Source organism: Hermetia illucens, chromosome 3 (genome assembly GCF_905115235.1).
Source record: "Hermetia illucens chromosome 3, iHerIll2.2.curated.20191125, whole genome shotgun sequence".
In the NCBI taxonomy this organism is placed as follows: Eukaryota; Metazoa; Arthropoda; class Insecta; order Diptera; family Stratiomyidae; genus Hermetia; species Hermetia illucens.
Window position 1 is genome coordinate 177,843,701 of NC_051851.1, and position 10,337 is coordinate 177,854,037.

The following is a 10,337-nucleotide window of genomic DNA, read 5'->3' on the forward strand; positions in this document are numbered from 1 at the left end:
GAGATCAGGGTGAGCTTTCACTTTTCTTAGTATATCTGCATAGGACATACTACCCGTGCTTGAAATAATGATTGCCTCGGGACGGATCCTCATTCTCTCCTTGTCCTTTTTGGCTTCTTTCGTCCAACCTTAGTGCAACCGTCGTGTATCTTTTGAGGCATCGGCTCCCTTGGTGATTTAGACACTATTTTCCTGCCTACCGAGGTTTTAGGCCCCTTCTTCAAAGCGAGTGGTACGCCTGTCTGTTTTTTGGGAACCTGTTGATGTCCTGGATGTTCGTTTTCCTTTTCCCGAACCCTCTTTTTCCTCTGCCCATCCGAGAGTATACAGTTGGGTGTCACTTGCGTCGGTTGCGTCATCGTCGAAGGTGTAGTTGCAGGGCTCCCCTTCAAATCTTTTTCATATTCCCGCGATTTGTTGTATAGAACCCTGATGGCTCTCACCATTTGCTTGATTGCTTGGTACACGTTGTGTTTATCTTTGATGAATTCTGACAAATCAACAATTTTCGCTCCAAGCAAAATGCAGGATGACTCTTCCTGGTCGGACATCTGTTCCAAAGCCTCCATCCCTCTTTTCGCAAATTTTCTGGTATCAACGTGATTCCCGTGGCCCAGGCCCTTTTCCGCCTTGGATATTGGGGGAGATCTCATAATCGTTGAGCTTCTTCTAAACGGATGCGGCTCTCGATACTGAGGAGCTTCCCCTAAATCTTTACGCTCGGATTCGGTTGATGTCACTGCGGCTTTAAACGACCAACGTTGCCCCTTGGCCCACTAAAGGAAACAACAACCTTCCCTAGTTGCCAGCTTAACATATGTATGTTTCCTAGTCATCGGTTACATCAAGTCATACTTAGTTATATGGAAAGAATTTTTATCTTTTGATCAAGCTCTATAAAGATCACTAAATCTTCTGTCAGGTATGAGAGGCATGATCCGTCCCAGCTTTAAAACATATATGGTATTAGAATAGAACATATTTCTATACACACTTATACCATATCTCTTAGATAAAGGTCAGACGAGGTAGTTTTTCCATTCTGAATTAGATATAATACCTGCATCTTATTGTAGATGTCCACATGCTGAAAATCCACCTTAAAATACGCAGGTAACTATTCCAACTCCCACATAATATTATAGATCATTTTTGAATCATTCACATGAACATCACATGACTTCTATCTAGCATAGACTCCAGTAACACCTGTTGGAGGTTATGCTATCAAAAAAAAAGTAAAGATGGATACAAATTTCTTTAACCAGAACAGAACATTATGTAAATTTCTATGAAATGATGAAATCTCCACAGTTTATTACAAACTATCAAAACTAAGGAATTGTTACAGAAAGATATCGATGGCATCTGGGAAACAGTAAGCAAGTCTAATGACAAATCATGTTGGATTGTCCTACTTCCTCTCCGATGCCATGGAAATATGCTAATGAAGTTGGAAAGTAATTGAATTTATAATGCAAGTATCGATTAATAATGACAAAGTCATGACTCTACGTATTAATGTGTTTTTATTAATAATTTCAATGAGTTTCTATCGTACTGGATGGCGGTGAATCTAAACGTGTGCATGCGAAAATTATGGCAGCGTTACAATTGAAGTTAGTATCTAATATCTTTTGGTTTGCCAAATTATTCTGCATGGAAGCAAATCAGAATAAACGCGCTGAAAAGGGTCAGAAACAAGCCTTACACATGTGACGTTAAACATTATTAAAATTTGACCCTTCCCAACAAGGACAAGGGAATATAAATAAAAGGGCTAAGAAAATTTCACTAAACTTCCACTGGTCGAAGGTGAATAAGATAAAAAGACAGAGACATTTTGGCTTGGGATATGAAGGATCCTCCACAACCACTTGATCTTGGACCGGACCAAACAGGGAGCGATTTACTCCCACGTTTTTTGGTCCCCGGACCCCACGTTTGAGGCATAGCAACCAAGTATACAAGTATACTCATCAGCATGTCATCGAATCGTTCGACTTCTTTAATGGTATCACGGAAACGCTCTGAGATGGCAATGCCAACACCGTATTGAATGTGGGCTACCAGAATAGAGAAGTTTTTAGCCAGCACCAGACAGTGCGCAGTGCGCAGATATCAATGCGCCTTTCCCGAAGGACTTTTGCGAGTTCCTCGGTCTTTCCAATTTGGGTGCCAATATTTAGCGTGCAGATACAGAACTTACTGACGTCCTGATGCCTTCATGGCGCTTAATACTTATAATATATTATACCTGCTCAATCCCCTCAGGCCACATAAATCCCATTGTACTATACCCTAATGTTTATATTCAAATAATGTTTTGCCTGCCCCTCTCGCAGGATTTGGCCAAAGTAAGAACATTTCCTAAGGTCATCGCTTGTAGACTTTTTTTTAAAAAGGTTGCCTAGGAATTTTCATCTAAAGTCTAAGGAAACCGGACAGTTTCACTTGCAATGCAGGGCTTTCTCATTTTTCTCTGATTAGCTTCAACCATGCAAGCCCAACCCCTATCAAAATCATCATCATCATCAACGGCGCAACAACCGGTATCCGGTCTAGGCCTGCCTTAATAAGGAACTCCAGACATCCGGTTTTGCCCCGAGGTCCACCATTCGATATCCCTAAAAGCTGTCTGGCGTCCTGACCTACGCCATCGCTCCATCTTAGGCAGGGACTGCCTCGTCTTCTTTTCTACCATAGGTCATGGTATCGCTCATAGATTTCGTCATTGTGTAGGCTACGGAATCGTCCATCCTCATGTAGGGGGCCAAAAATTCTTCGGAGGATTCTTCTCTCGAACGCGGCCAAGAGTTTGCAATTTTTCTTACTAAGAACCCAAGCCTCCGAGGAATACATGAGGACTGGCAAGATCATTGTCTTGTACAGTAAGAGCTTTGACCCTATGGTGAGACGTTTCGAGCGGAACAGTCTTTGTAAGCTGAAATAGGCTCTGTTGGCTGACAACAACCGTGCGTGGATTTCATCATCGTAGTTGTTATCGGTTGTAATTTTCGACCCTAGATAGGAGAAATTGTCAACGGTCTCAAAATTGTATTCTCCTATCCTTATTCTTCTTCGTGTTTGACCAGTGCGGTTTGATGTTGTTGGTTGATTCGTCTTCGGTGCTGACGTTGCCACCATATATTTTGTCTTGCCTTCACTGATGTGCAGCCCAAGATCTCGCGCCGCCTGCTCGATCTGGATGAAGGCAGTTTGCAGTTCCCATGATGTCGATATCGTCAGCATAGACCAGTAGTTGGGTGGACTTTAAGAGGATCGTACCTCTTGCATTTACCTCAGCATCACGGATCACTTTCTCGTGGGCCAGGTGAAAGAGGACGCATGATAGGGCATCCCCTTGTCGTAGACCGTTGTTGATGTCGAATGGTCTTGAGAGTGATCCTGCTGCTTTTATCTGGCCTCGCACATTGGCCAGGGTCAGCCTAGTCAGTCTTATTAATTTCGTCGGGATACCGAATTCTCTCATGGCCGTGTACAGTTTTACCCTGGCTATGCTATCATAGGCGGCTTTAAAGTCCATGAACAGATGGTGCAACTGTTATCCATATTCCAACAGTTTTTCCATCGCTTGCCGCAGAGAGAAAATCTGATCTATTGCTGATTTGCCTGGAGTGAAGCCTCTTTGGTATGGGCCAATGATGTTCTGGGCGTATGGGGCTATCCGGCCTAGCAAGATAGTGGAGAATATCTTATAGATGGTACTCAGCAACGTGGTACCTATATAATTGATGCACTGTGTGATATCTCCCTTTTTATGTATGAGACAGATAATGCCTCGTTGCCAATCGTCAGGCATTGATTCGCCGTCCCATACCTTGAGCACAAGTTGATGAACCACTTGGCGTAACAGTCTTCTCAAAATCAGATTTTCCGATATCAGCAACTCACCTAGAGGTTTTCCCTTTCCTCCAGAAATTTCAAACAGTAGGGGAGACATTTTGTAGGTTTCTGCAGGTTCGGCCGCCTCCTCATTGGTGACACATTGTTCGTGCAAGAGATTTTAGAGTGGTGAATAGTGCATCGAATAATATTGGTGAGCACTGAGTCACCATCAAAAGTGGTCTTTTCTCTGGCGTTCGATCAAGTCTTCAAGAGCAGCAGAAATCAGGGCAACGAAAGTGTGCAAGGAACTGAAGGCTATTATTGCGGATGCAAGTGGGGCTGAACGTCGGGCACTTGAGTTCTGATATTATGACAAGCCTCGGAACAATGGGGGATTAATTATTGGATTAGTCCGGGAAGCAGAAGCTGAGGCAATTAATAATGACTCCAGACAGACAGACAGACAGAATAAAGTCGCCGAGCTTGATGGTCTCCCAGCGAATTGTTTCTTATATGCATTTTCTGCAGAGCTGCTATTTCTATCTATCCAAAAATCCTGAAAACCTGAGATTTTGCTTAGGGATTGGAAAAGACGATGATCGTTCAGATTCAGATGGAGGAGGCCGCATTGCAACAATTGGAGCGGTTTTGGGTCCTGCTTGATGTCACAAAGATAATAGCCAAAATATTAATCCTGGAGCACATCAAAAACCTCCTGCATTATCCGCAATAATATCATACGGATCTTTATGGAGCAGGTGTGCGGAGTTTAGAGCTATGATTCACTTGTTTTTTCGATACCTTCAAGCAAGCTTTCAAATGCTGCGTGCTGGTAGAATTTCCAAGGAATTCGAAGTCCAAGACGAAGTCCACAAGGATTGCATCTTGTTACCGGTGACATTCTTCATTCTGCTTGTGTAGAATTGTTGTCCGCTGTTGTTTCTGCTACACATACTTTTATCCTATCCGCGTTAACGTACAGCTCATTGAAAGTGTCAATCATTTGTCTATCTTGGTACTGTTTGCTCTGCCGACGCTGATACCGGACTGGATGTCACTCGTCCGATTAAAAACACTAGATCCACCTTCGCTGCTTTGCCTAAAATCTGGAAATGCAGATACCTCAACACCAACATCAATTGCAGGTTGTTCTGCCCCGACATTTTCTATATGACAGCAGGACATTGGAAGTGACTCGAGAGCTCCAAATCTTCATGACCAGCTGCCAAGATTTCCTCTAAATTTCAGCAATTTTCCTGACACCCAGACTCCCCAACCTATATACCATTTGCAGGTCAAACCCTCGACTGTCATCAGTGATCGCGAATTTTAGTCCTTTTCTCGAAAACTCTCGATATCAACGGAGATACGAGCGTTTAAAATTTCTCCCAAGATTCCTCCAAATTTCAGCAATTTTCCGGGTACCCAGACAAATGATCATCGAGAGGGGTGATTCTGGAACTGCAATGGGTGCTTTGAACCATAGCAAATTCCTCTCTCCATTTCAATTTGTCATTCTATCACCACCGTTGTTATCAATATAGCGTTAATAGTGAGTTTTGAGAGTGGATTAGGAAAATCGAGTTCCACTGAAAGTCTCCTCAAACCTTTCTCCCTCTTTGGAGAGGTAAAGTTTCTTTAGACTAGTACCGGATAAGTGGCAGCCAATGACAAGTTGTACAACACCATCAGAATATCATCTGAATCCAGATAGTTATCTAGAAGGCGTCTGTACCAAAAAGTCCCCTTGACCCCGCTATTTGCGGTTAGCCGTTTTGTAGGTGATTTATTATTTTTATTTGAATTTATAAACCAACGTCTCTTGAGATTTTTCGGTATTTCAATGGCTACTGGGGGGAATCACGGTTAGGTCCTCATGCTTATATTTCACTCCCATCAGGTAATTAGGTATCCAGTCCCGCACTCTACTTCTTAGAAGACTATCGAGCATACCGTATAAGCTTTGATTGGTATGCCTCAGGTCCATGACTATCCCTTTTTATATTCAGCCTACCTGATGGATGGGGCTTAAAATAGAATTGTCATCGCTGTGCCTTTCAACTGCCGGTTACACAAAAACAACTAAGTTATTGGCTCGGTTTTGTTTTTATCTTATTTTAATTTTTATTTATTTAATTTAACGGACAACAAACAGAGTAAATTCCAATTAATTATTGTCCTCAGGAGGAGGAGAAAGCAAAAAACTTATCCCACGTTTAAAACTACTTAAAATAGAGAAGTTAAAAGGACCAAGCTGTTCTGCGTTATAATTTCGGTAAAGCCTAGGAATCGGGGAATGAAAGTAGACTTCGAACTCTGTGAAGAGCACGTTGAAAAATGTCTGCGCTAAGTGTGTTATAAGACGCAGGACGCAGGACGAGGAAAGTTTAAAAAATGTGCATAGATCCAGATAGGATCTACGCTGTTGTAGGAAGGGAAGGTTCAGAAAGCGGAGGCGGGAAGGGTAGGCCACACGAGGGAAGCTTTTCTTAAAGAAGAGGGAACGGGTGAATTTACGTTGCATATTTTCAAGGGCAAGACAATCACAATTACACAGGGAGGGTGACCAGATCACGGAGCAATGCTTGAGGCTGTTCCTCACGAGGGAATTGAAGAGAGTTAAGGAGGGTTGGATGGAGTCAAAATCAGAGGAGGAGCGAAGTATAAAGCTGTCAATTTTGCTGCTCGATTGATGACATCGAGGAGGGGGTGTCAAAGCGGAGCTATTGTCGAAAGTGACTCAGAGTGTAATTTCAGCAGGGTAAGGAATGTCCGGTAAGAGAGTAGGAGAAAGAAGGGGGTGAGGATTTTAAGGAGTAGCACATAGAGTGACACTTTCTGACGTTTAGCGCTAAAACCATTAGTCGAACACCAACGAGTCAGAGTGTCCAGGTTAGATTGAAAGGAAACACAGTCCCATAGGTGACGATATAGCGGAAAACAACTTAAGGCCGTCTGTATAGAGCAAACAGGGACAAGCAAGGAGGGGAGGAGGTCGTTAACAAAAATAAAAATAGCAAAGGACCCAGAATAGACTCCTGTGGGACGCCAGAAGAGGGGGAGAAGGAGCGGAGTACAGCTGTCAAAAGAGACGCGGCAGGATCGGTTGGAAGCAAGCCATAAAACAAGTGGTATGGGAACGTTTAGGGACGAGAGTTTGGATAGAAGTATCTTGCAATTTACAGGGTCGAAGGCTTTAGCGATTGTCAGTGTAAATGGTATGCACTTCTTGCCGTGAATTTAGACATTTGGCGACAAAGTTGGTCAAGCAAGCAGCTTGCAGGCAGTGGACCTACGTTTAACAAAGCCATGTTGCTCTTTCACTATGTGTTGGCCAAAGTGGGGCGGACAACCAGTCGCTGACATATCTTTCCAGGATTTTGGAACAGGAGGAGAGGAGGAAAATGGGACGGTAATTCTCGGCAAGCGAGCGATCGTCACTTTTGTGATGGGGATGATGAGAGCCTCTTTCCACAAGCCGGGAAAGTGATTCTCTTTGAGGCTTTTGTTGAAAATAAGAGATAGGGGAAGGGAGATGGACTTACCAGTTTTAAGCAAAAAGAGCTTTGGAAGACCATCGTAGCCAGGTCCGACATTGGTATCAAGTTTACCAATGAGGTATTCGACAAGGGTTGGGGTAAGAAGGGGAATGGTAGGCGATGTGGATGATGGGATGATGGGAGAGCATAGACTGACGAAAAGTAGCGGCAAAATAAATCACAAAATAATTGGGGGAATTAGCTGAGAAGCCAGAGAATTTAATGGACGAAGAGGATAACTGGGCAGGGCAGCGGGTGTTGCGAATATGGGTCCGGAAAGGTTACAGGTTTCCCGCGCTTTAGTGAGTCTTCCACGCTGGAAAAATATTCGTTTCTGGACTTACGTATTAAGGATTTGACCGAGGAACAAAAGAGATTGAAAAAAAACTAAGTCAGTAACGTTTCTAGAAGACAGGAACGGTCTGTTTTTGACGTAGTTTTTTGTGAATTTCAGTGGTGAACCAGACGGGGTAAGAGCGTAAGCACTTAGGAGAGGAGGGAACGTAACAAGGAAGAAGATCAGGTAAATGGTATAGAAAGTGTTGAGTGCTTGGTCACATGTAAATGGAGAGAGCATGGGGACCCAGTTGATTGACGCCAGGGCTGAGTTCAGACCTTCGACGTGCGCCTTACGAAAGTTGAACTTGGTAGGCTTGCGAGCGACAGGAGAGTGGAGTCGGGATATCTGAACATCGAACACGAGAACAGGATGATGGGCGTCAGGGGCACGTAAGACGGAACATGAAGGGATTGGGAAAGACAACGCACAGGAAGGTTAGAGAGGACAACAGTGCGATTTAAGTGGTTTCTAGAAAGGTTAAATTGGAGGGCGCCACAGGTATACATGAAAGTGGATGGAGGAAGGGAAGGGTGGGTTCGAGTTGTTAGGGAGGGGAGGGAAGGCCAGGAGAGCATAGGAAGATTAAAGTCGCCACAGAGGATGAAAGGAAGAGAGGGAAACAAAACGATTAGGGCCTCTGATAATCTGTCGGAGAAATCCTCGTACAGAGAAAGCGGCTTAGGCAGGGAAAATATACACACGATATGATAAAGGGACATACGTTTGGCGGAAGGACACGTATGGTAACAGAATCGTAGGAGGAGGAGGAGGAGGAAAAGATGATTTCTGCACGGAGAGAGGACTTAACAACTATTAGGGCAACTCCGCAGTTGTCTTGCCAAGCGCAGCGCAGTTTTCTGTCACAACGAAAGGCAGAGTAACATTCGAGGAGCTCAGAATTTATAAATCCTCTCATCCAGCCACGTTTCAGAAATGCAGATGACATGATGTTGGAATGCTAAGGCAGATAATTTGAATTCCGACAGCTTGGTCCTTAGACCCCTTACATTTTGATAAAATAACGTTAGTAATTGGAATCATTCAAGTTCGGCGAGGCAGGCTGGGCGAGCCGGAAATTTTCACGAAGCTTAGACCTCTGATGAAGCTTGACAAAGACTCTCTGTGGCCAAAAGGAAGATTGGACGATAGCATCGAAGTCGTGGGGATATGTCACTTTGAAGGAAGCTATCACTCGATCAGAATTGCCTCTCTCTTGCTTACCAACAGGCTTTCATTCCAAGTCTTAGGGAAACAAATTTAACACCCACATGTGGATGAAGGCGCCCTTGAGAGTCTGAACCAGAAGAAAAGAATATTTTTCCATTAGCGAACTACGTCATTCCAAAATCCCATGATTGTCACACTCGCTTGAATTTAATTATATTCTTGTGTTTTTCTTCCTTATTCTACTCAACTAATACTCACCAATTATAACACAATTATTTTGAAGCCGATCTGAAGTTCTCTAGAAAAAATTGTCCCCAGAACAATTTCACTACCACGAGGTATCCAATTTCTATTTTCGGATTTAAGGGGGCCCTTCATTATTTCATAAACGCATTCAGTACCCAAAAAGGCCTTGATATGTGTTACGAACTAACAAATTTAATTTTCATTTCCTTTATTATTTATATTCACTACAGCTCGCAATCAGAAAACTCAAACAAACCTTCAAACATCGTGTATGATATCACCTAGAATCAATTATGCCCCTTTGTTACTTGCAGTCGCGAATAAACATCTTTCGAGCAAAAAAAGTGAAGCATATCAAAAAAATACACTGAGTCTGAACAAGGTCAGATAGTGCGTAATAAAATAATAAAAAATATACAATATTTTAATTGAGAATGATCGTACTCCATAGTGGGAAAACATTGCTGGTGAGAAAAAATAGTAATAAAACTTAGAAAGGTATCTTTGATTTATTTACCATCGTCATCACCTTTACTACCGGCATTGCCGGCACCAATGTGTAAAAAACTAATTTTCGTTACTTACCTGAGAGCGAAATTTCAATGCCAATGGCATCATGTTGAAGATCTCATCTCATCGTGTTCAATGTTTGTTGATGATTTTTTTTTCTTGTGTTTATATATTTTTTTTTTGTTGTTATTATTATAAAAAGCATGAAATAAGTTGAAGATAATCTATCTGCAGATAAACAATTCTTTTAACCGTATAAAGAAAGATTTATTTAAAAAAAATAAAGATTTATTTAAAAAAAGATATTAAGCAAAATATCTTTGTGCTGATGAATCTGTTTGAGTTGAATAAAGTACAAAAAGGTGCTAAATACGCGGATATTTACAGAAAAAATTGATGCGTGAAGTGATTCTCTGTACTGCATTTTGTGTTCATCAAATTGCGTCATTTAAATAAGAAATTTTCCTACAGTCCATGATACGCATTTTTAATAATAAAACTTGAATTGATGCTAATCATGGAGAGGTACGAGTACAGTAAGGCAACCTTCTGCCGGCTTCATTGATAAATAATGCAAATTTTGTTAGGTGATTATACGGTAGTGAATTGAGATCAAAACGTGCTACTTTCAGAGAACAAGGAGTCAACCTTTAATTGCTGTAATTTAAAAGTCTTAAAACATTTAT

General features: G+C 42.2%; 1 long non-coding RNA gene across 1 annotated transcript; it reads left to right on the forward strand.

Annotated features, from left to right (window-relative positions):
* The first annotated feature begins 996 nt into the window (after positions 1–996).
* Positions 997–10,056, forward strand: LOC119652863. Its single transcript, XR_005249606.1, has 3 exons — positions 997–1,018; positions 1,077–1,113; positions 9,372–10,056. It is a non-coding gene; the product is annotated as an uncharacterized LOC119652863 (long non-coding RNA).
* Positions 10,057–10,337: the final 281 nt, after the last annotated feature.